This window comes from Falco biarmicus, chromosome 4 (genome assembly GCF_023638135.1).
Source record: "Falco biarmicus isolate bFalBia1 chromosome 4, bFalBia1.pri, whole genome shotgun sequence".
NCBI lineage: Eukaryota > Metazoa > Chordata > Aves > Falconiformes > Falconidae > Falco > Falco biarmicus.
In genome coordinates this window covers 97,987,793-98,015,214 of record NC_079291.1, presented here as the reverse complement: position 1 = coordinate 98,015,214, position 27,422 = coordinate 97,987,793, and the positions used below count along the sequence as shown (strand labels likewise).

The 27,422-nt window shown below is 36.2% G+C and overlaps 1 protein-coding gene across 3 annotated transcripts in view; it reads right to left on the bottom strand.

Moving 5' to 3' along the window:
- Window positions 1-27,422, bottom strand: part of FHIT (fragile histidine triad diadenosine triphosphatase) — a 614,495-nt gene that overhangs the window by 512,004 nt on the left and 75,069 nt on the right. Inside the window, exon 2 of one of the 3 annotated variants that reach the window (XM_056336273.1) lies at window positions 20,632-20,679. The exons of the other annotated variants lie outside the window; for them this stretch is intronic. The gene's annotated coding sequence lies outside the window, so the exon portion shown is untranslated. The remainder of the gene's footprint in view (window positions 1-20,631; window positions 20,680-27,422) is intronic. 3 annotated transcript variants of the gene reach the window in all.

Sequence of the window (27,422 nt, the reverse complement as noted above, 5' to 3'; positions counted from 1 at the left end):
AATTTACATCAATGCCTGCAACCCTAGAGGATTTAAAAAATAAGGTTTGAATGCACACCAGAACTTACAGGGCTTTGAACATGAAAAGGCCTAAAATAACCTCTTCCCTCCACAAATACCAATGTAAAAACAAACAATCTAAGAAATATGTATCTGTGTTATTATTTGCAATATCAAAGACACACAAAACCCCATAAAAAACATTCAAATAATTTTTTCAGCTACTGAAGGGTGATTGTTTTATTTCAATGCATCAAAAACTGAATTTTAATATTTTACTAATCTAAAATAAGTTTTATAGATGAAAGAAAATAATCCTTCAGTTACACAGATTCTCTGGAAAAGATTTGCTGGTGTTAGTTGTGTAGGTCACAGACAAAAGAGAAGGACAAATTTTAACTGAATCAAATTTCTGTGTGCATGTTTAAACTTGTCATTGCTGAGAATCAGTTATAGGAATAGTAAGCTTCTTGTATTTGTAAAAGTACATTAAATTAATAAGAACACTGAAAAATATTCTCATATTAAGGACATTATATCATGCATTTTTTAAAAAGGAGCATCCATTGCAAGTGCAAGGTATTAAGGACTGACATGAAGGCCACTGTTTATTTATTTATTTAACCATTATAACAACAGTTGGCATTTACATGCAGCAAAAAGGAACAGTGAGCAAAAAGCACTATTATCACCTACTACGGAAACCCACATTTACACACAGAAAAGGCATTCTATTCAGCTGCCTGAACTACATTAGCATCACCTATTTGCATCACTTCTTTTGGAAACAGATTCAGAAATGTCCAGTAGTAAGATAATGTTGAATTGGCACTTTGACCATCTGGAGCAGAAGTTAATTCTTTGTTGTATTTTAACCTTATGTAAACATGTAGTCAAAGAGAAAAGCAGATCGATTTACCTCTTTGTACCAGATAAACTTGCGAACCAATTTTCCTCTTAATAAATACCCCACACAGAGACAAATTTGCCACAACAAAACTAAAACGAACACTAAAAAAGAGGAAATTTTCCAAATCTATCTTAAGGGTCAAAGCAACAGATCTGATCTTGACAGTCCTTATAGATATAAATGATATACATAGATAGCCACTAAAAACAGGATTTACTTTTCAGGATCCTTCACAAATGTATTTTCCCCCATCAACCCAGAAGTACCATAGTTTCCCACTAGTTTCCCACATCCATTTGCTGCACAGACCAGAGGTTCCTGGCTTGTTTCTTAATGTATGGAAAGGGTTGCAACCCCTCACACTCCTCCACATCAGCTAAAGCCACCACTGTTCCTCACAACAGGCTGCAGCAGTGGCCATCAACCTTCCAAGCTACACTACTTTCATCTGGCTATTTCCACACCACATATGTCCCAGTAATCCTACTCCAGGTAGCAGGGACCAGACACATCTCACTAGCTCTGCACACAGGCAGCACAGAACTGGCCAACCTTATGTGTTAGGTCCCTACTCTGGGTCTCACTTGCTACACACTTGTTCCTTTGTAGTGTGGCTTACCTGCCTGGCTAAGAAACAATACGTTTCCTACATTACAAACCAAAGGTCAACACACAACAAGTTACCAAGATATTTCAGAAGTCTACATTGCCTGTCAGCAAGAGAATGAAAAAGAGAACACTGAAAACTTGTTCCCAAGGCAGGCGTCCTGTAAAGGACTGAGCTCCTTCAGCAGTAGCACAGTGTATAAAAGGGGTCATTTAAAAACAAAAAGAAATTGCATTACTGGCAAAGGCATGATGAGACACATTAAACATGGATCATAATAATTAAAATACAGAAGAAAAATCTGTAAGTTACTCAACTCCTAGCTAGTTTTAGATGAAAATGAAATCCTGTGCGTAGCAAGTCAGCATGATCTGGTGTTACACATTTTCAAACTATTTAATGAACCTTTTCATTGCTGTTATTTGTAGTTTGAAGAATAATTTACAAAGAAAGAAGTGTTTTAAAGCATGATATTTAGCCAAAAAAGACTTAAAGCCTGGCAATAACTCTGAACTCCTTGCACGTCCATCACATCTGTCATCCCAAAGATGAGTAGAAGCAGAGATCATATGTCAAGCAAAGATGAGATGGGAGAAGATGCCCAGTCTGGGGAAGAGGGAGAGGAAGCAAGGGGAAATGGATTAAATTAGTTCACTTAGCAATTGCTATGAAAAAATTAAGTACTGCAGGCTGGAGTAATAGCTGATTTTTAGTAACTGGATTCTGCACAAGATATTGCAAACAGTTCGAATTTCCTGTTGGTTTTTTTGTTTGTTTTTTTTTTCATATAGAAACTTTAGCATTATTAGTAATAACAGCAGCACTGCTAAAGCACCACCTTACTCTTAGGATAAAAATACTTTGCACTAATATTGAACAAAGGGGAAATACAGATCCTACAGTCCACGTATGCAAGCTAATGAACTAGGAGAACAGGTAGGTAATAAGTGGTAGATACTTTAAGTCTTCTACCTGAACTGGCTCTCTGAAACCAACAGAAGGCCAGGATATCAACTCAGAATCTCTCCTGAAGAAGATCCAAAGGGCTTTCCTTAGGGAGGAGCTCCATTCCATCCCAAAACTGAAGAAAGCCAAAACCACTCTCAGAACAGCTGAGGCTCTTCAGACACAAATGCAGAATTAGAAAGTCTAAACATGGAACCTCATGATTTTTCTCTCTGCAAAAAACACACAGCATTTTATTGGTTTTTGCATGTTTGAATATTTTTCAACTGTTCTACTTGTTCAGCATGCCTACTGTATCTTCTGTGGGAATAACACAGAATGTAAACGTGCTTGTAATGTAATGCTAGACACTTCTAATTCCTACCAGTCTGGTTCTCCATTAATCTTCACCTACATCTTATGCATCGGCAACTGTAAACAAACTGAGATTTCACAGAAATCTGATAACTACATCTTTTAAGTGTTTTGATGCAATGCAAGCTTAAAGCAATGTCTAATCAGTTTTTCTAAGAAGGAATAATATTCTGTGAACCACTGCAAGACCTACAGTGGTGTGGTTGGAAAGGAAAATGTTGACTTTGACTTAAGTATTTTAATAACCTCTACTAAGCAACTGGCATTTTGCACCAAGATCTGCAAAAGTAAGGATCAGACACTAAAAAGAAACAATACATGACATCTTAATGTGAGAGGAATCTTATCTCAATCTTAAAACATTTCATGCATGAATTTACTGCTAGAACTTTGGAAGCCTGTATGAGCCAGTTCCCCTAGATCACTGTGACACCTGTAACACTATATGATATACAACATCATTAAATACACAAATGTCTAAGCCATATATCTGAATTTCTACACCATAAAGCGCAGTGTGCTCAAATAATTTGAAAAAAGTATATGCCTGACAATTCTGTAAAGCTAACCCAGTTGCCATGCATTCCTAAAACAAGCACAAAACCTTAAATAAAGGAAAGCCACCTTTCAGAATTTCTCAGTCAAGTTGGTAAGAAGGAAACATGCTATTATTAAGATGAGACAAAAATGTTTTACCCATTTGGCATGGAAGTATCCACTCCCTTAAAACACTGACAGATGTTCAGTGAAATGTTACACCATCTATGCCATTTACTATAGTCTGCTGTCAAGATCTTCAGCAAACTTATTACCTCCTCTGGCAGTTCTGCTGTTGCACTGAAAGCTTATCTGAACAGCACTTAACATCTTGTTCTGCAGTACGGCTGGGTAATGTAAGGCCAACACTGCAGCCTTCGTTTTCTGTTTCCCTGCCCTTATTAGGATCTCAATCCAAATGTTTCAAAGATAATTATTACATCATGGCTTTCAAGCAGACATATAAGTACCTATACAAACAGATTTTACACAAATAATTTTACAAGTCTATGGCTGGTAAGCTTAAACCAGCCCAGTAGTCACAGTTGAAGTGTGCTTGGAGATGATGTAGTTTTTCTCCCTTTTTCTTGGAACACAACGGCAGAAGGTCTTAGTATTCCTCAAGCTCTTGAGGATCCTGTCACAGACACGATCTTGAACTCCAGAACTTTGGAGCAAATGCAAAATTATCCTAAGATATTTTCAAAACTTCCCATAATCCACAACATACATTAGGCGTAAATGTATTATTCTAGGAATAATACATATAGGCTTGGCAGAGCCAAGCTGAACAAGAATGAAATAGCAAACATTGTAGAAGGAGAAAGCTTTTAGACATCTTCTCAAAATTATTCAAATTAGACGTTGCTGAGTGTTTCTAAACATTTCTTAACCTTTATGACCAAAGCCTTTTCTCTCAGCTACCCTCTTTTACCTTAAATGTTTCTTGTTTTTTTAAAGCTGTGATACAAGAATGAGTAGGCTTAGAAGTCTAGCTTAAGAAAGAACACAGGGAATTGAGCTGAACCTTAGTTTTGGCTAGAATTCAAAGTTGATGTTCAGGCAAGCTATATAAACTGTATATACATAAAACAAGGTCTGCACTGGCCCAACTACATCAGTTATGAGAAACGAGGTGCAACCACTGACCACACTTCTAAGCTCAGCAAGAATTTTTACGAGGAAAATTGTCTTTTCACAAACAGCACACTCTACATACAGGTAATGGACAGAATAAACTGTAGCAGCAACAGTACAGTTCTTAGTTGCATTTATCTTATGGGTGCTATTGCAGCAAACTTTCCCTTATCCAGACCCACCAACAGAATGGCAAACAATTCAAGAGTTTTCTAAGTTGAAATATGTTAATTAGTGATGTAGTATTAACTTGATCCTATCCATAAAAGCCATAGAATAGTTACTTTTTACTGACATAAATCAGCATTACAGGATAGTAAAACCTAGGGAAGAATAATTATACCAACATAAGAATATTCAGTGGTGTAGCTGCATTCAGAAGAATCAAAGAAAACATTTTCCTAATATAAATATGCTGTCATAAGAAAAGCAGAAGAAAAGTAGTAAAAATGTGCATTTCAATACAGCAGAAGTAATACCCACATTTAACAAGATTCTTCAAGTTTCTCAAGGGAGTTGTTTATTTGTAACACAAAACTCTATCATTTCTTGTTTCCATTATGTCATGTGTCATTTGTCTTTCGGAAAGAAATCTGTTATCAATATCTATTTTACTGTTCAGTAAATTTTCATTACATATGCCATTATGTCTACATTCTGTTATTTCCCTGGTAAACTTGCCACTTTTGATATTTTCTAAACAGTGATATGTATTTAAATTCACACACAAAAAAAGAATCCCATAAGTGGAAATCCTTGTCTAGGCAGCCTTCTTACCAACAACTAGCATTTCTTTTATTTAAGAATAAATAAATTATTTGCAAAACAAATTATGTCTACAGTGGACTGACGATTTAGTTTCTTTGGAAAAGCACTCACAGGTTTGTTTGTTTTACTTTAAAGGATGATAAAAGTTTTTAGCCCAGGGCCTGGCGATGGAAATCAGCCAAAACCTTTTAACCTGGAATCACTTACAGGCCTTCACCCAAAGCACCGAAATCAATTTACCAAACAGGATTTTAACATATCTGCAGTCACAGGCAGAGTACAGAAAGTATTTCTATCCATTATAAAAAAACAATCCTCCAAGCCAGCAAACTTATGTCATACATAAAACCACTGCATTAAAATTCAGAGGTGTATCTCTCTTAGGCCTTTAGAATACCGCTGATCTCTGAGCTTCAGATAGCTTTTCTCGTGCACACATTTCACATGGTTTCAGATGACAGAAGCAGTTTGAATTTCTTTAATTATTGGTCTGCTTTTCAAATCCCTATGGTGACATTGTTTCAAGCTGATGCTGTAAATTTAGAATTGAAAACCACTTCTGAAATAGTCACACCAGTGCACCATTTCTTCTTTGGTCTAGAGGAATCATGCCATTGTATTGTGGAACAAGACAGAACAGCACAAAAATGTTGTATAGACACATATTTTTCAACACTAATCAAAAGTTACCCATCTCAAAAAAAGCCTTAAGACAAGCATGTTAGAATGGCTTATTAGTATACAATTCTAAGTTTATTACTAATATTTTTAATGTCTTTTGTTCTTTTGAAGCACCACTTCAGAATTCTTTTTTTCAAACACCACCACCACCACCCAAATGATAAAATTCATCATATCCTTACTGATGGCCTCTTGAGGGGAACTTATTTTTAAAATAAATACATATGGAAGTCAATCTTTACATAATATAAATAAAACTAGTCTAAGTAACACTGCCTTCTAATTTATCTTCCCAACACCATAGGTCTACCACTCCTGCCAGTGACATTCCTGTTTCCTGTGTTGTTATATCAAAGTGAAGAGACTCTCTTTTTGGAGTGATTCTGATGAAGGCATTCTAAGGGGGCACTAAAGTCAGGAATAAGTAGTTTCTACAGTTTTGAAGAATGTTTCAGATCAACACACATTTATGAGTGATCAGATTTCAGGATAATATTTGCATTTACATGTTAAAGTATGTCAAGGCTTTTGTCTTGCTTGTCTATACACCAAATGACTGTAGGTGTCAAATTTACTTACATTTTCTGATCCTGTTTAAGTACAGGAGTCTTGAAAAAACACGTATTTTGTTCCTGTTGAAAAAAGTAGTAGTGTTAACACCTCACCCCCCCTACCTCCCCATCTTTGTAATTCTATATAAAATAAGACAAGTAGAAAGAGTGACAAAAAGAAAAGGAACTATTCCTCCAAGGAAGTGCTTTAATGAAATCGAAAAAGACATAAATATCTCTGGATGCCTTGTGTGGAACATGGGAAGTCACATGAAGAAAAAATAGAAGGAACTTGAAAGCTTAGTAAAGCATTCTGTGCCCTGTCAGAAAAGGCTTCTAAATAAAAGAAAAAAGTTACTGCCTTAAGGGAAACCTGCATTTTCTTTGCTGTTTTCTGTTTTCCATCAGGCTTTCCTGCTACAGTGACACTTTTTAGCAAGACAGTGTCAACAGGCTTCAATGTATGGAGAACGAGCATACAACAACGTAACGTATCCAGGCTGTCAGATGGAGTATGTAAATTGGTTTAAATTAATTGGCAAAAGCTATCTGTACACATATAGTAAACTTCTACTTAGACGCTAATAAACCCTTATCACCAATTAAGAACATATATTCCATTTTAACCACTACCAGACTCTTCAGGTGCTCATTCAGATCAAGACAGATAGTAAGAATCACTGAAATCACTCTTACAGTAAATAAAGAATGCTTATGCTTTAGGCAAAACGCCACTCAAAATATTCCAAACTGGACTTAATATCACAGTAAGGAGGCCAGAGGTGGTGTTGGGGAGCATGAACAACAGATATCCTGCTGGGGATATACACCAAAGGACTCAGAAATACGTACAACCACGGCAGAAGTTCATACCGATAGTGGTTTGAGTCAGAGTCCATTGAAATCAATGGAATGAAAAATCTAGCCTGAATGTCAGATACTGAGAAATTGCTCACAACTTAAATGGTATAATTTCACATACAACTGCAAGTTTAAGAAGAAATGATAACAAGAACGTATGCCTTTTATTTCTTCCTGAAATATCTCAAGGGCAAGTGTCAAGACGATGAGGCCAGGCTCCCTTCAGTAGTGCCCAGGAAGAAGACAAGGGGCAATGTGTACGGACTGTAACACAGGGAGTTCCATCTGAATATGAAGAAAACTACCTTAGAGTGACAGAGCACTGGAACAGGCTGCCCAGAGAGGCTGTGGAGTCTCCTCCTCTGGAGGCTTTCAAAACCCACCTGGACATGAGGCTGTGCAACCTCTTCTGGGAGAACCTGCTTTAGCAGGGATGTGGACTAGATCTCCAGTGATCCCTTCCAAACCTGACCTTTCTGTGATTCTTTGAAATTATTTTTCACATATTTTTCAAGTTATCCAATAAAATGAAGATTAATTCATAGCAATGGTTTATGGTTTTGCAAGTTTCTTTTTTGTGTCTCTGGTTGTTAGTCAACTCTGCAAGTGCCATAAGAAAACTCCCTGCAACCTGTTAGTATCTGCAGTCAACAACTATTAGATCTGCTAATGATCTTATTTCAGTGAAAGTAGGCAAAATTAATAATTCAATTAGCAAACTAGGTTGCACTCAATCACTTCGCTGCTGTTTGGCTTGAACTATGAAACAGGGAAACAGATTTATCTGTGAAAATTAACGGGTATCCTGTGTTACACATTTTTTCATGCAGTTATGCAATGACAATAAGCAACTCTCCAAATTCCACCTGAAGAAGCAAGGACAAAAGGCAATAGGTACAAACCTATTTCCTTACATTCTGATCATGTAAGGAAAGATTTTTTTCACAAGAACAATTAAGTACTGCAACAGGTAGCCCAGAGGGGCTGTAGAATTTCTCACCCTTAGAGATTTTCAGAGTTAAACTGGAAAAGCTCCTGACAATCTGTTTTAGTTTTAACTTTGAGCAGGCAGTTCATCTAGACTTCCACTACCCTCTGATTTCAAAAAATAACAGTGGGTTCCACTTGAGAACCACAGATTCTGGAAAGCCACTGCATCATAACTATGATGGTCATAATTAGTCTAAAATGGTTACTGTAGTAAGAGTTCAACAGAAAAAATCTGGATAGTGAGGAAAACTGTGACAAAAGTAGCAACATAAAAGATCTACTTAGAAAGCACTATCTAGAAAGACAATAATGCAAAAATGCAAGTAGAGAAATAAAGCAACAGCAGAAAGCCCAAAATGCTTAGGATGCAGAAGAGCAAGTAGTAACAAAGCTGTAAATACAGCAAACCAGAAATTAATATAAAGAATTTAGACGTTTGAATTTGACACAAGGAGAAAAGGAAAATCAGCAAGGGAACAGAGAGTAACGATATAATGAAAATAGTGGGTGAGGTAGCTGCACTGGCATCAGGGCAACAGCAAAGAAAGTTAAAGCTTTTATCTCACAGTGCAAGATTAGGAAGGTCTTAAGTGCTTTGGCACAGTCACAAGAGAGACATGGAAGAGTTACTATCAGTCCATCTTTTCCTGAATAGCACTGGTGCAACTGAACTAACTGTATCTGAAAGAAAAATAAGTCAGTCAATGAAAAGAATATGCTTGAAACTATTTCACTATAATGATCAAAGTATGATAGAAACAAGAGAATGGCAGTTTTAAAAAGAAAAAAAAAAAATCTATATTTGATCTAGCCCAGGCTTCCTTTGTGTCAGCGCTTTAAATAACACAGCAAAGGTGCTGACAATAGTTCTGTTCACATTACTGTAAAAGCTACTAAAATTGAATGAGGTTTTAAAGACTGCTTATATTTAACTGATGGCCTGAATTGCAAACCAAAAAACAAGATGCTATCCCACCATATCCCAATTTTCAGTGTATTTGGCCTATGTAGAAACAAAGCAAACTAAATGGAAAAGCAAAGTCATTCTTTAAGTGAGAGAAGGAAAAACCCACCAGTAATTCCCAATCTTGCTAAGTTTCTAGCTCAAAACGCTTTTCAGAATATTCCCCATTTACTATCAGCGCAATTAAACTGCAGCTATTAAGACTTCAAGCACTTTATCTTCTTCATAAATACTGAAGTTCCTTTACTATGTTATGGTGCTATCTATATTACCACAATTGTTATAAAAGCAGGGAGCTGCTGAAAATATCATTCATGACAAAATTATCATTAAAGTGTTTAAAGAATCATCGGCATAAGAATTATTTATTCATTTAATCAGAGAGAAAACAGTAATAGTAAATAGAATATCCAGCAGACTAAAAATACTGAATTGTGTTAACAGTTGCATGTAATTAACTCTTGCAGCTTTCTGGACAGAACTTGTTTCTGTTCCACTTAGCTTTACTTGTACTCACTGTACTGGAAATTATGGCTCCCATTACTCCTGCTGAATTATGGACATAGTCCAGAGGGCCTGAGAACTGTCTCACAAGTCTAGGTCTCACCTCAAAGTATAAAAAACAACTGGTCCAAGAGGTAGAAGATCCTCACTGTGTGATAAACATCCTCAGCATCATGGTTTAACTCCAGCCAGCAACACAGCCCCACACAGATGCTCACTCACTCCCCCCACATCAGGATGAGGAAGAGAATCAGAAGACTAAAAGTGAGAAAACTCGTGGGTTGAGATCAAGACAATTTAATAGGCAAAGCAAAAGCTGTGCACATAAGCAAAGCAAGAAAACAAAGCAAGGAATTAATTCACCACTTCCCACCAGCAGGCTGGTGCTCAGCATTGCCAGGAAAGCAGGGCTGCAGCACGTGACAGTTATGTGGGAAGACAAACGGCATCATTCTGAACATCCCCCGCTTCCGCCTTTTTCCCTCAGCCTTATAGGACATGGTATGGTATGGAATATCCCTTTGGCTAATTCAGCTCAGCTGTCCTGGCTGTGACCCCTCCTAATTTCTTATGCCCCTCCAGCCCTCTTGCTGGCAAGGTCTAAGAAATTAAAAAGTCCTCAACTTAATATAAACATTACCCAGCAACAACTGAAAACATCAGTATGTTATCAACATTATTCTCACACCAAACCCAAAACACAGCACTGCATAAGCTACTAAGAAGAAAATTATCTCTATTCAAGCTGAAACCAGGACACTCAACATTTCTGTATGTGCATCAACAGCCAGAGTACCCACCCCTGTGAATAAACCCCAGTGCTGCCCCTTTCCACAGCTGCTGCCATGACTGTTCCTGCAGGGTGCATTCGTAGTACAATTTTCCACATCACAGTCAGCAACGTTGGACTGTACTTGCCTCTTCCTAACCATACATGCTTTACTACCCCTTAAAGAAGGAACAGTGCCATGGCCATCATTAAACAGCCACTTGCAAATTTCACAATTAACTTTGAAGAAACTGGCACTTTAGGTGGTATTAGGCAGCAACTTATGAATTTTACTTTTCCTTCGAAAACAAAAACGATGGAGAAGAATTACTTAGCAGTAATATGTAAATTTAATCTTCTGCTTTAAGAAAATAATCTCTGATTGCACTACATAGTTCATACAACATGTCAAGTACCTGTTTTATTATACATGAAGCTCTACTGGAGTTGGTTTTCTTATACAGAGAAAAAATTACAAGTTGTTGCTTTATGCTACCTTTTGGTATTCCCTTGTAAAGGGCTGAGGAATTTACACAGTGTTTCTGAACATCAACACTTTCATTGTGTAATGGAAAGTGAAACAACTTAAAATCTACCAGTAGGTCTCATGGTATAGTGCATGATTTTGTCCCATTCTGTAAGGTCATTATTTTCCCTTCTAGAACATTTTAGTAAGTTTTGCTTTCTCCTGAACATTTAATGTGACATTTTACACTTTCTGTTGATACAAATAAAACCCTAAAAACTAGAAAAATTAGGTATTTCTATTCAGTGTAATTAATAAAAAATCAGATTGGAGAATAAAAAAAAATAAAACAGAAGAGCAGTGTTACAAAATGCAGTACAGTTATTGTTCTTCAGAGTTCTTAGAAGCAGTAATTAGGTAAAACTGGCACAACCACCAAATGGAGAGGCTTTCTCTAAAGTAAAAGACAAACGTGTTAATTTTTAAAATGCTACACAGGACGTTGTAGTATTTCAATAAAATGCAGGCAGCTAAAACATCATAAAATAAAAAGCATTAAACCCCAATTGCTTTCAATATGAAAAAAAGGAAGTCAGAGTAACAGCCAAACCCCAGTGACAGATGAACTTCTAACCAAGAAAAAAGGCACAATTTTAGCTGGTTTTCCTCTTTGAAGAAACTCCTAAGCAGTATATGCTTATTATCTCAGAGTAAAGTCTATAACTTAAGAAAAGCCCACCTAGCAGTCTTATGAATAGTATACTAAAGCCGCCAAAATATTTTCTCTTAACGACAAGCAGATTATAATTGACAGTGTAAGAGATTAAAGACCATTTTATTACTTCTCCATGCCACTCTGTTCTTACAATGCTGTAATTATGACTGGTCAAGTAGATCTTTAAATTGCACCCCTCTTCCAAATACTGATTATCTGTGTTCTGCAGACATCTGCAAATACATACATCAAAGCTGCCGACTTTCACAGAATGTTAACCAGGATCCATTGTTCTTATATTCTTTTTAGAGTTGAAATCCAATGCTTTAGGTCTACAAACAAGTCCACTTAGTCATTTTCTTACAAGTTATTCATGTAGAAACTATAATGTTCTGTTCTCCCTGGAAGCTTATAATACATCACATGGATAATAGCATTTGAAAAGATTAAATGAAATACAGGAAATACTGACAAAATTCAAAGTATACCCAAGTTATCACTGGAGAAATTCTTTTATTTTTTAAAGAAATATAATCTATTCGAAGAATAGATGCATGTAAGCACTGTGCAAGCATATAGCCCTCTCCACTGGGCACTGGCACTTACAAGGTACTTTTAAAAAATGAAATAATTCCATAGAAATACTTCTGTGTGGTAGAAAAATTTTACATTCAGAAATACTCGTAAACAGTAATACTTAGAATAAACAGAAGCCAAGATAAATGGAAGAATGTCTCTATTAGCTGACAGAATTGAACATGAAGCAACACTAATGAACATCAAACCAGGTATTTAAGCCTTTGAATTATATACAAACTGACCTCAGACACAAACAGTATTCAATAAAGTATTAAACACAAACTGAATTAGAATCAGCTTCATATACACGCAATAGAGCATAAATCTCTACTTAAGTCTTCTAAAACATGCAAAATACTTATGCAAATGAAGCAGTGAGAGAAGAATTTCCTGAGCTGGTGAAAGAGTACAATATTCTGAGCTTTTGCACCAGCTCGCCCTCTCCTGAGGCTAGAAAGTCTTTCCTAAAAATGATGATATTCAAGAACTAGAAAGTAATTTTTTAGAGGTTGAAAAACTACCCAAGCAGTTTGGAAATTTCATTCACTGGAGGTTTTTGAGAATAAGTTCAATAATAGAGGCAATGGTCACAAATTCTATCTTGGGAGATTTCAGCTGGGCATTAAGCATGGTAGTAGATCAACATCCTTAGAAACTGAACTAAAAAAACTCCTGGTTGAATTGATCTATTGTTGGCAGTAATTACGCTTTAAGCAGATGTTTGGACTAGATGATACATAGAAGTCCCTTCCAAGCAACATGCTGCCCAGCCAGGCTATGAAATCTCCCAGCTGTGGATATTTTTTACACCTAGTGGACAAGGCTCTAAGAATCTCATTTGAAGTCAAAGTCAGCTCTACCTTGAGCAGGACTTAAGACTACGATCCAGGCATAACATAAAGTTCATTATTTGTAATCTTTGATATGCCACTGAACCTGGTTGGTCCCTGGCTAAGCTTACAAATATGCCAATTCAATACCTGCTAGCTACACAAGGTCTACAATGCCTAAGTTTTATGTGAGAGCTTTGACTTAGCATACGGAGTGACAACTTTCTGTCTGAAGTTACACAGCTTCTCACTCTCAGAGCTCAGAAAGATCTACCAATGCTCTAAAAGCCTCTATCATAGAGTATACTAAGAGTAGTAAATGTAATACTTAATATTAATTTGCTACTTCATTAGTTCATAAACAACATAGAAAAAGACCATAGCAACTTTTAAAATAGCAACAATCACTTTGTAAACGCATGTAGAAATTGTAAAAATAAGATTTCACATTATTTATATCAAAAGGAGACCCAGATCCTCAGCACAGTCTTGAACTTCTTTACTTCAGAAGTCATTCTTTAAGCAAGCAGGGATTAGTAGCAATACAACAATTACTTATACTTACAAAAAACTCCACTACTTTGCCAATTACCTAAATAGACTTGCATTGCTGCCAACGTCTGAAGAGAAAATGTTCTCAGTGATCAACACCTCTGACACAGCATCTCATTGTACCATAATATAGAGCAATAATTATAATTTAATAATGCTGTCTGCAGTGCCCAGCCAGCAGCTGCAAGCATAGAAAATAAGCAAGAGTTTCAATACAAGCAAAATGGCAACGCTGCAACAACTAATAAAATTTCCTTTCTTTTCTGTTTCTGGTACAGTAGGCAGGGTTAATACTGAGGCCCAGAGATGAGAAAGATCATTCAAAACAGTGAATTAATTCAACAATCTGGTTGTAAGACTTTGAAAGACAGCAAGACAAATAAAAACCCTAAGCACAGAAGATTCATCCTTTCTGCCTACCTGGCTTCTTTAGATAAATCAGTTTAACACTCATGACTAAACTCATACATGTCACTTCACACACCAAGTAAACAAGAAATAGAATTAACTTCTTTTAGCACAGAAACAAAATTAGAAGTACGCGGAAATCTTCCATACCCAAAAAACATTACTTAAACGAGTTTAGAACTCACTTTGTTCAAACCCTGAAAGATTGGGAAAAATTGGTTTGAGAGCAAATTTGTTACAGAATTTGTCAGCTCTTCTGACACTCACTCCATTTAGTCCTGGACAGGTAAATTGAAGAAAAGTGAAGTGCAGAGAAAGACTGTTAAGATGATTAGATGAACAGAGGATCTCACAACTTACAGCTTCAAAGTGCAATGTAGAAGCAACTAGCTCATACACAAATTGTTTGTCAAAAGTATATTTACATTTGCAGGGATAATCTCCAAGTTCTGCAACACCGAGTAAAGGTTATTCTTCAGGTGATCTATATGCCAAATGTAAACAACATACGTTGCTGCAGTATATTTTCTGCCTTTTTTTGTCTTTCCCCCTACTCCCAAATTTTGGGGTTTTTTCCCCTAGAAAGTACTGTGGGGAACAGTAAACGCAGCTCTTCGGAAGAAAAAAAAAGTTGAATAACCTATCTCATAATCCAGAACTAACATGTTATCATGAAAGTTTCCAGACATGTTATTTCCTCTATTAAAATCAATCTGCATTATGTTTCATTACCTTGGTTTTGCTAATGTAGTTAAGAGCACTGCTGCTGGTGGTGATAATCATTTTGCACAAAATTAATCTCCAGGGGCCTCAGAGTACTGTAGATTTAACAGAGTGAACACCTATCCCATTACGCTTAGAGGTCTTAATTTAAGCACTTAGACATAAAGACAAATTTTACTAGTGACATGTATTTAAAGTCTGGCATATTTTCAGAAATTACAAGAGAACACACTTAAGCACTGTTCTCAAGTAAGGTAAGAGCACAGAGTTTACATATGTATTTGACAGTTTTGTAAGTATTCAGAACATCATATGACTATGACTTGGACAGTGTAAAAGCAAACCAGCATTTATAAGTGTTTCTTTTCTCACAGAAAGTAGTTTTGAGTCATTCTTTTTTGTTCCTTCCCCCACCCCCTACCCCACCCCCCCAGCATTCAGACTCAGTCTTGGCTTCTTTGGAGGGATCTATCAATCTAATGTGTCTCTGTTACAACCCCTAGGTTCCAGCCATTACAGTAGGCAGTACTAACCTTATTGATACATGAAAGACTACAGATATGAGATACCTCTGATTTCCAAAAGAAATAGAATTGCTCCTTCCTTAGCACCCAGCACAGTTCAACTCCTTTCAGTTGTCAGTTTTTCCCGTTTCCCTTTGTTATTCTCCAAATCAGTAGAAAAATATCACTTCAGTATCCAACTATTGGTACCATGGTATTTAAACTCACCCTTGCTGCTGTAGCTAAGCACGTTCCATATTCAAATCACAAGTAGTAGTCAAGTGACTAATGTGAAAATGAAACTTCTGGTTTTCCTGTTAAAAACATAAACCTCTACTTCCATAACACACACAGAATCTGCACTACTCATTCTTATCACTTTTATAAAGCTTTAAACATTGACTGCATTAACTAATTAATTTGACGTTAACTAATTAATCTACTGACCAAAGAAAGAGAAACCGGCACTGGGAAATTATTAGTTTGGAGGTTACATTAATTAAAAATAGTACAGTAGTGACATAATTTAATCTCATACTTCTCATGAGAGGCATAGAAACACTCACAGCTGCAGCAATTTGTGATAAATCCATGGAGAAATTTCATGATGGGAGTAGAATTAATTTGTGTCACCCCTAAGAGTATAGGTTCTCACTCAGCCTATACTAAACAATATTAAAAATACACAAACTGAACAAACCAAAAGAATCTGTTGTTTCAGCTAGCATGTAATACTTGCCCTTCAATATCAAGATACAATTACTTGTATCAACAAAATTCAGGACATCGCAACAGTGGTCAGGAAAACCACAGCAATTTTTACAGTCTGTCTTTATCTGTGTGAATACACCGTATAAAGTGTAGTCACTTCCTTGACTAGTTTAATTTTATTCTTTATATTCTTCTTTAATCACTATACCTTTTAATCCAACAACTTGAATACCAGGGAATGATTTTAAAACACAGCTGAGAAAAATCTACACGTGATTAAGGGAGGTAGGAAGAGAGAGGAAGATAAACAGAGCTGGGGACAGACAAGACAGAAAAAGGCTATCACAATACCCAGTCTCACAAATACAACTACTAATCAACAGAGCTGCAGACAGTTACCCAACTCAAAAAGAAAGATGGACGACGCCTGCAAGTCATACTTAGTACACAAGTACACTGAGCAATGTACAAAGAAGCAAACAAACTGTACACACACTGTACTCATTCAGAAATATTTTGGACAGTTTTGATGCTGATGAATAAAAAGCCAGTCATCATTTTTTTTTTCTGATTAGCAGGCAAGTTCTTAAATTAACAAAGATACTGTCCTTGGACAGGAGCTCAGTTACATTAACAAAGTATTATCTGTGACCTCAGAGAGAGTCATAGCTCAAGCTATAACCCCCTGCTGAGTGGGTATAAGAAAGGTTAATATTTTACATCCAGTCCCCCAAAAAAATCTTAAAGACTGTTTTATGCCACTTGGCTGCAATCACCGCTCAGAGCAGAAGCGGAGCAAACTAAGCTGCCCTGAACCTGCCAAGCACTAGGCTACTCCCAGGCTGGCTCAATGAAAAAAAGCTGCCTCTGTTGAGAAGGCAGGAGCATGGTCAGCCCTGAGCAATGGAAGAGGCAACAGAGGCAGTTCTAGTTCCTGTTGGTTAGGACCAGGAGCAGAAGAATAAAACACTCCAAACATGGATTTACAGAGATAAATCACTCATCATCCTCCACGTTGTGTTTCTTCTCAGCTCACTTACCTGTCACTAGCTATTGAGTTCTTCCATAGCAGAGTACAAAGGTAAAAGAAAACAACTCCCCAAGGAAGAGTCCAAACATGTTTCAACCTGCAGAACTCCTTTTCCCATTTTTAGACTTGTGTTGAAACACCTTGGTGCACAACTCCAAAAATAAATGAGATCCTATGGCAGAAAACTTATTTAAATATCTGCTGTTCATATACTAGATAAAAAGACAATCAAGGCTATGCATAAAGAACCCAGCAACACACAGGGCAGTGAAGGACCACAAACAATACACCATCAAACTCAACACCTCCCACCCAAAACCAATCACTACTTCACTTTTAAGAACCTACTACCAACTCAGAAGTCTAAAAGTTGACAGACCTCTGGGAATACATAAAGAGAGCAACAACTAGATTTACGAAAAAAATAAGTGGCAAAGAAATCTCAGAAGGAAGAGTGAGAAATGGAAGTATGAGCTACTCTAACCACAGGAGTTAGGCTTCTGCAGTAACTATTGACGTCTCCACTCAACTCTTTCCTACATAAAGCCTTCTACTAAAGTAAGGCTCTAACTATCCATGTACCTGCGATGTTTTGAACAGAGGATGAAAAAAACACAAATTGGAAGATTCTTTTGTCCCTACCTCTTAATAACACAAGTCTGATGATAGAACCTGTTTGCAACACAGTATGCTTACAACTGAAAGTAAGAGATGTTTTTGCAGTTTACATATATATAATCCAAATGGATTCAAATTTACTGTTGCAAGTATTAGTGACAATGTAGTTGTAGCAGCACCGTTTTCAGCATTTGTACAATTCTGCCCAGAAGCTAAAGTAGGTGCTCACATTAAGCATGCCATCTGTAAAAGAGAGATAATATTTTGTCCCTCTTCTAGTATTATTGGCAAGGTACCTTATATGTGCAAGCAGAAACTTACACTGCATCTTATGACAACAGCCATATTCGCTAGATGGTACTGTCAAGCAAATAATAGTAATGCTAATAACTAGAAGGAACTATTAAGGTGAATCAATATAAAAAGAAATGACAATGCTTATGTAAAGCATTATTGTCTATTTATTGAAAAATTACAAGCCACAGAATACAACTGATCTGGAAACACAGCTAAATTGTTATTGATTGGCATTGAGAATTTTTCCCTTCTTCTTGACACTTCTAGAATATTTATATTACCATATATTATGGCTCATAGTGAAGACAGAATCTATTATAAATTCTACACATCTGCTGAGATACGCCATTCTGAAATTAACTGTCCTGAAACCTACGTTTGGAGCACAAGAAAGTCATTCAATTTCCCAATATTAACTCCTCTTACACCAATACCTGAATTTAAGATAATTTGCATTCTTGTTCACATTGTAGAACAAAAACCAGAGTCTCTTTCCCATGGGGTCACAAGAAACAAGCAAAACTAGTATTTTTTGAACAGTTGTTCAGAGAACAGATTCAGCTGAGAAGGCTAACGTTTAAGTGGCTGAATAAATCAGTGACTTAAATTCTAAATAAATGTATGATGTAATCAAATTTTTATTACCATTAACATTATTCCCTTTTTTATATAAGCAATTTGAGTCTGTTTTAACAAGGATTTTGGCATACGATATAGAATTCTAACATCTAGTATAGACTAATGAGCTTCTGCATAGCTACTGAGGACCCATAAGTATAGCAATGATCAATGTGAGATACACGCCAGCATCTCTGAAAATGATACCGCTCACCGTGGGTTGTGAGTATGTAGACATGTAAATATGCACTGATAGAAAGTTACAGTAATGAGGGGACTCTGGTGAGCATTACATATCTCAGTTATGATGCAGGTACGAACCACTAAGAGGTTTGTTTCAAACAAAATTCATTGTGACTTAAAACCCTCTTAAATTATTTTTCTCCTATGCTGCTGTAATTTCCTGTTGAAATAAAAATTGTGTGATATCAAATGATATCTGAATATTTGAGACACATTATACATGCTATTTGTCTCACAGGCACTGTCGTTAGTTTTACATTAGTTATCTTCAAAACTCGATGGTGATCTAGCAATACTGGATATAAAGACGACAACCATTATTTTGTGTGAGGGAGGTTAACATTTAAACTTCACAAACCAGCAAGCTACTTCCCAATTACTCTCCCTCAAACCTTAACACTGAACTAATGTACCATGTCTGTTGTCCTTCATTGTTAATCTCATACTCCCTCACAAGGAACTAATCAGACAGCAATAAACCAATACCTATGCTATCTGATATCATTAATGATGCGTTTCTTTAGTATTAAGAAAAATCTATTTATCAAAGTTTCAGCTTTAGGTTTTACAGGCAGCTGTGGGTCCAGCTTCAGAAACAGAACCACACTGAAAGGGCTCAGAAAAACATTTCCTTTGATCATTAGCTGATAACCTTCCTCCTCATGTGGACAATTTTAGACTTGGACTACCATCTAGCCTTGCCATCTAATTGGTCTGTAATACTCTACCTGCTGTAAAACATTCATTCAGGAGACACCTGACCAGGAAAACACTCGATACACTAAGAAGATGAACTAATACGTACTACACCAGCACAGAGGCCAAGGGCTAGTGCAGACAGGCCAGAATGTTGTAAGACAGAAAAATTAAATTAATATTACAGAATGGAGTACAAACTGGGTCAAAGTAAACAATGAGTCATTCAGCGGATAGTAAAGTACAATTTTCTAGGGAAAAAAATGGCAGGTAGGCTTTGCGGAGAATGTTGGTGCTTTTTTTTGTTAAATAATCAGTATTTTTGGTTAAAGTTGGATAGACCTTTTCTCCAAAGATAAAAGTCAAGTCATAAAAGACTACAAAATTATTATTTCTTGCACCCACTTCTGCAAACTATCAGAAGTTAAAACACATAAATAAATGAATACAATATGCTGTAAAGGTCTTAGATTTTTATCTGATACTTCACTTGATACTCAAGGAGAAAATTGTGTCTTACTTTGAAGACGCTCCTAAATTAAATTTCCTTGTACAAATTAGGAACTTTGACATTTAAAATTAATTTTAATAGGGTAATAAACTCAGGAAATTTCATAACTCCATCCATGATATGAAGCACCTCTGACCTACTGACAGCTTACACTGAATGAAAGTCATCATTAAAGCCTCACGAGGCAGCACACCAATAGCTACTTCAGAGTGACTTATCTGAGTGATAATGACAAATACGAAGAAAAAACAGTTGAGGCTATTTTTAGCACTATCTTTACAAGGACTTCAAAAACAAGTCACAACATTGTGGAATTTGCATTGTACTCACAAATGTACAGCAGGACGTAATCCTTGATATTTTTCTTAAACACCAAATAGCCAAACTTTTTAAAATAATTCCATTATTTAAAAATTCTACTTTCCACCTCCTTTCTCTGAGTAAAACCTGAAAGTTGACACCAACTGGGCTAAGCGCTCAGAAACCAGGAAATAAATAACAAGAACATTAAAAGTTACACATTTCCACCTACCAGTTCCTTGGACCTTGACTTCTTAACAGACTTTTTTGTATAATTAATCTGTAAAACAAGAAGCACCATATTCAGTACTACTTGGCAAGTCACACAATATAAATATAAAGCTTTAATATTATTTTAAAATAAAATCAGCTAGTATCTGATACTTTTAAAAATTATGTTCCTCTTATTGAACCCTAATGCTACAATGCACTCAAAACCAAGTGCTTGCACTGCATTTCTGCCTGGTTTGCTGTTACAAGACATTGATCCAAGAAGCTTTTGGGATCATCAGCACCTCAAAATCGGAACCATTACATGATAAATCGCTGCTGTTCACACAGGCTTCAGTAAGACTTATTTGTCCAGCACCTCTCAGCACTGAGCTCTCTTCCTCAGAATCCTGCCTGGCAGAGGGCTGCAAAGGTTGCCTTGGTATCCATCCCACAAATACAACCTCAGAGTACAAGCCAACCTTAGGTATTCAGATCCTGTATTACCGATGAAGAGATTGACATAAACTGCATTTTATACTGGCTTTTATGTGATTTTATAGATTGCATTCCTGGAGTTAACATTCTCTCCCTTTTTATCTGTAATGTACTATGATTTTGCTTGGGATTAAACATGGGACTTTTAAAAAAAATAATTATTCTAACAGAATATTTCACAGTAAAGAACGTGGAAAATACAAAGCAATACCAATGAACTGAGATAATCCAAACTGCAGTAGTAACACAATTTTAATGGAAGATATTCCATAAATTATGCTAATTATTTTTTTTAAAGAAATTCCTTTTTTCATTCATCTTTTCACAGTTACTTGACTGTCCATCTAATAAAAGTAATCATTCCACTCCTTTTATTGCAGTAACAATCAGTTACACCAACAGCCACAATTTAGGTTTGTATTTTTGGAGGGTTGTTTTTTATTTTGCCCTGGTCATAATCATCAATAGTTATTCTCTACAGTTAGAAGTTTTCTAAGTATGCTTTTGTTATTTACTTTTCCTAGTTTTTCTTAATGTTCCAGCAGAAAAGTCTGTCATATATATCTTTCCTATTATGAATAACTACTACCAAATTAAACACAGAAAATGTTCTAGCTCTCTGCTAGATAGAAAAGGGACGTCTCCCCACTACTAAACTGTTATTCCTAAACTCAGTAGTTATACAAGACATGTTAAAAAATGGCCCAAAGCAACCAATAATTCTGATTTCTGTGTGCCAACTGGCTATAAGAAATGCATACAATCTCTTCCTATAAATCAGGCAAATGGAGAAAGAGCCACCAGACTTCTTACAACAGGTAAGTACAGGAAAAGGTAAGAGAAAACGCCAAAAAATATTTATTACAAGAAATTAAAAGTTCCTCTTCTAAAAATGACTTAAGTACTTCAAATCAAGTAGGAGAGATACTATATACTAATGCAGCTTGTTTCTACTAGTATTGTAATGAAAGAAAGAGCTTATAACCAATTGTTCCATAGCCAGCCCCCATCCCCGGTGCCTACCATAGGAAGGACTCCACCTACATCCCCACTCCAGCATAAATATCAATTTGCTGCAACTCCACTGATCTGTACAAGTAATGGAAGAACATTCCTGAAACTACTAAATCTCTCAAGTGCTCACTGATAAAATGAGACAGGCTGGCAGAGATTTACTTGATTTAGAAACAATTTTCTGCTTTACCAAACTGGGTTTAAGCAAGCATTCACAATAACTAGTTTTAATGGAATGCTATAGCTTTATAACAAAATTGGAGTTTATTGCACTGTAAGATGGAAAATAGAATGCTGTTGTTTAAGACTATTAAAACTGAAATAGCAACAGTAGCCTTGGAGGGGGTAGGAAGACCACCAGCTGCACTGCTATTCATACCCTGCTAGCAAATTCATGGAAAGGCATTTGCAAATGGCTTCATAAAGAACACTTCAGCACCTTTCCAACAATAATAGCTTTACAAAAAAAAAAAATAAGGGGGGGGGGGGGGGGGGGAAGGGAGGGAGGAGGGAGAGTGCCAGAAAGTGCAGGAGAAAGAGAAAGAGGAGAAAAGATAGATAGATAGATAGATAGATAGATAGATAGTTGGAGTAGAAAAATTGAGGACTAAAATGTTCTCTACATGATGAGAACAGACTTCATTAGTAGCCCAAGTTTTCTTTGCAAAAAAGCTCAAAGCAACCATACATTAATTATATCAGACTCTGTGCCTCGTCTAGAATATCTGTCAGTTTACCATTACTACTACCATACGAGAAGGGGAGAAAAGTACTCAATGCACAATACACACTTTGATTGTGTATAGACACAATTGATAAGACTTTTTTTAAAGGACAGGATTTTAATTATGGAAGTGATTCAGTGCTAGTTATTGATTTACTGATCAAATGTAAAACAGATTCACTCCTGTATGCCATAATGCAGATTATGAAAGCACATATGAAAACTAATTGCACCTGAATTACTGTGGAAGATACACAGTGTATTGTAACTTTAATTATAGTCAGAAAAATTTGGGGTTAAGACAAGAAATGGAATCAGTATTTCTGCAGGTATCAATACAGCAGTTACTAGAACAATTGTGTTACAACATTCTTTCTTATAAACTAAAACATGACTTTAAAAAGGATTAAACAAATCAATTGTCCCCAAAACACTTCCAAATTATGGCTCTGTAGGTGATTATGAAAAGGAGTAAATTCTATATATGCAGGTTTTTGACTGAAGTTCAAGCTGTGCATGCTTCCCAATGAATCTCATCTCACAGAGATTTGATATAAAAGTCACACTCTCAAATAACTAAACTCCAGACTAAGAATCAAGACTGTCTTGCAAAAGGAACTGAAAGCCCTTACTGAGGCTTAAGAACCAGGGGTTCCCAGTGGGCCATGACACTATTTATGCTTTGACTGTCTGTTAGAAGTAACTTTCCTCCCTTCTCCCTAAAACAGAGGATAGGATAGGCTAAAACAGTCAAACCTACAAACAACCAGGTCATAAATAAGTTACAGAAGCTTATATAAACCAGCATTAGAAAATGAAAGGCTGCAATCCCCTGGCCAGCTGAGATATCAATGACCCTACAGACTGCCAGTTCGTAGTACTCTCAATATTCAAATAACAACGCATCCACCAGGCTTGTCAAGACAGGAATCATTTGGGCAAAAACTGTACTGGTAACACCTGCATTAGCATCTATCATGCATCAGAATGCTTCTTTCTCTCAATTAATACACCTTCTAATTCACCTCATTAAATCTACTCTATTAATTTCACTACAGATCAACAGATTCTAAGATAGCAGCAGTAGTGTGGACTCTTGAATAAAAATTGATAACTGCATGTTCCCAACTTATCTTCCCAAAAAAAAAAAAAAAGGAAACACAAATAGAAACACTAACAGGGATAAAAATACAATTATGTGTGTGCCTGTGTGCACAAAAATTAGATAAGCCATACAAGCAACAGTGAGGAATTCAGCTGTCATTACACAAATAATTTAAAAGACAATACTGAAAGGCAAATGTTAAGTATCCAGACATCTTAGAATCACTAAAATAAGCATATCATGGTCTGTATAAGTAGAACATCATAAAAGATTATCTCCCACAAACAGAATAACCTTTGTGAGTTTTAATCAAATGCAATACTCCGTTCTTTTCTTCATTCTGCTATTTAGGATCACAGAGGGAAGAGAAGTTTGGAGGAAAGAGGAGAAAAAAAATTGATTTGACCTATATCAACTTCTCAAATTCATTCATTTTTGTGTCATCACCAAGCCATAACATCCACTGGCTATTCAGCTGTAGTGGAAGGGAATCCTGCAGAAACTTGCATGTCAGATTTTCAGGGAAGAAGTACTGTTACTACCTTTTATGTCTAAGAAATTTAAACTATTGCCAGGCTAGTCAGTCTACTTGTGCAAGACTGCAATTTAAATCAGCAGCATTACTCACATGACCAGTAATATGAAGAGGAATTAAGAAACAAAGAAATTGTGGTACCATTACCACTGCATATCAGTTACTCCACAGTAGCTCTACACACACCCTTGGACACAGCCTGATTTTCACCATATAACCCTGTGAAAGACTGTTAAAATCCATCGTGTTATAAAATTCTGCTGGAGAAAGGGCTGCCTAAAAGCCAGTCGAGTTGCACAAAACTGCCTCAAATACAGCCTAAAAAGGCAGGGGGATGGGGAACATACACACTAATTTCTGTCAAGTTAGTTCCACAATTCATTAATGCCTCAGTGGCAGGGTTCCCACCCTCCCCACCACGTACACCATCAATTAGTACAGGGGTTTTTCATCATTATTCCCCCCATCCTCCCCAAGGCTAATTTCAGCATTTTCCCCTTTGACTTCTCCCCCAACTTCTTCAAAATCACTTACAGGAGCTTAAAAGACAAACGCTATAGGGTTTTTCCTTATCTTTAAGCATACACGGCACCTGACCATCCATGTTTTGTTAAGATTTATGAAAAAATTCTCTCATACTTATTCTGCATAAAATGCCAGCCCTTGTCGTCCTCCTCCTTCTTGTACATACTTAATGAAATTAAGTGGGTTTGAAAATTGTTCCACATTCTCACGCTTCATTATTTCACCTCTCACTCATCTTACTAAAAGATTGCTTTATAGATGTGTATAATCACAGTTGTTTGTTGTCGGTCTTTTTACATTATCAAAGGGTAAGATTTAATAATAAAAAGAATTCTACTTTATTGCATGCCAGAGAGGCTTAATTTGCAATTAAACACCTTCTGGTAAGCCAAAAAATATCCAGTAGGAAAAAGAGAAATATAAGGAGACATGCTACTAATTTTGAAGGCAAAATCAGAAAGAAATTTGGAACACAACACAGATACACATATACATTAATATGAGCACTAGTTGCAGAATCAAAGCCTTTCTCAAATTTTACATTAAAAATGTATTTCAATTAGCCGGTGAAGAGTTATTTCTTGATTTTTCAGATTTTAACTGAGTATAAACACTCCTAAGGTATCAATAGCAATGACACTGCAGTATAGCTCTTTTCTCATCATTTGACCAAAAAGTAAAACAATATGAAAAGAAACACATATTCAAATAAGAATATCTAAAATCAGCATTAATAAGTTTTAGGACAGATGTCCTCCTTTCTCATGTACCAGTAGAGTTGATTTTTAAGCAAATGACATTAGTTTTAAGAGACAAAGAGCAGCAGTAATGCTGCACCACTCCCACTGCACTGAACAATAATGACACAAGGGGCAGAACATCATAACTACACTTGGGCAAGGTGTTTCAAAATAAACAGGGTGATTTAATTTACAAATTAGGATTACAATATGCTTATAAAAACTAAAAAAATGTGGATGTATTCATAGAATCGAGAAACAGAGAAACCTTTAAAACAAAAAATCTGTATACTTGGCTAAAACCCCAAAATTTTGGGTTTTGTATTCATAGATGTTATAACTGGGAAACCAAGTAAAGACATGAGCCCGGATATTTGTGTCTGCCCAGTTTATCTACCTGTTTTAATAGGCATTTAATTGAAAACCAAACCATGAAGGAGACAAAAAATAGCACTGGTTCTGTGTACATGCAAAGAAAAAAGCTTGTACATACAGCATAATTTTACAATAACTGCCTCTTGTTCTGACTTATCTATTTAGGTGAGTGTGATTTCATCCTTGCTATTTCAATTTATTATTGTCAAATACTATCTGAATTGCAGGAACTGAGAAATAAGCTGAAATTGTTATTTTACAAACCATGCCTATGGAAAAAAAAAAACCCACAACCAACAGATTTCCCAAATTTTCATAATTCTCAAGGTTTTCTTCTATCATGGCTTTTTGTGTTTCTTGAAAATAGTCTTCCTATTAGATGTTCTATCAATTTAGGAAATTCTTATTTTGACTAAAATTTGCCTTTGGGGTGCCATGTTATTATTTTTAGTATCATAAACCTTATCAGGGAATAAATACTCTATAAACATGGGTCAAAGCAGGACAGCTCACTCAAGAGACTGCAAAAGGCAGATGAGAAGTTTAATGGAAACTATGAAGTAACATCATTGCTGCAGACAAGCACTAGTATTAGAAAACCTGAAGCCTACCTAATTGTTAAAATCTTTGAGATATCACAGTTAAAAAGATATGGTCAAGTTCCCATACATAATTCAGTAGCTATAAATGCATTTAAGGGGCGTCACTACCAAGTGCAAAGGGCAGCATGACCAAAAGCACAAGAGATGGTTACCAGTAAATTTAATTCTATATAATAATTTAACTTTCACTAAAACTAGTGGACATCAGAGCTGAGCTGACACATAGGACCAAAGAAGGACTAATATACTTGTTTGTATGGAGTAACGTAGGTTACCACTCCTAATTCACACTTGTAAACACCTCAGGAGTTCAGAGAAGTTATACCACTAACATACAGACAATTTCTTGAGAATGTCAGTAGATCTGAGTACACCTACTGTTCATGGAGCCATGTTCAACTTTCTATGTCAAAGAAACAAAAGCACGTACTTATGAATTAGTGCAAAAGCTAAGAACATCATGATAATAAATGCAGAAAGCAGCATCCTGAGAGCAGTTAAATGACAGGGTTTTCAGGTTCGGAGGTGACTGCAAAGGGTAGCTTGAAGCTAAGTGCAAATCAAAGTTGTCTCTTCAATTCCTAGTGCATTAAGGAAAACAGATTCTGTAGCCTTGCAAGTAAATAGATTTACTCCTAACAATTCTAACATCCTTTTCTTCTGATAACTTCTGAACTGAATAATTGGTTAGGCTA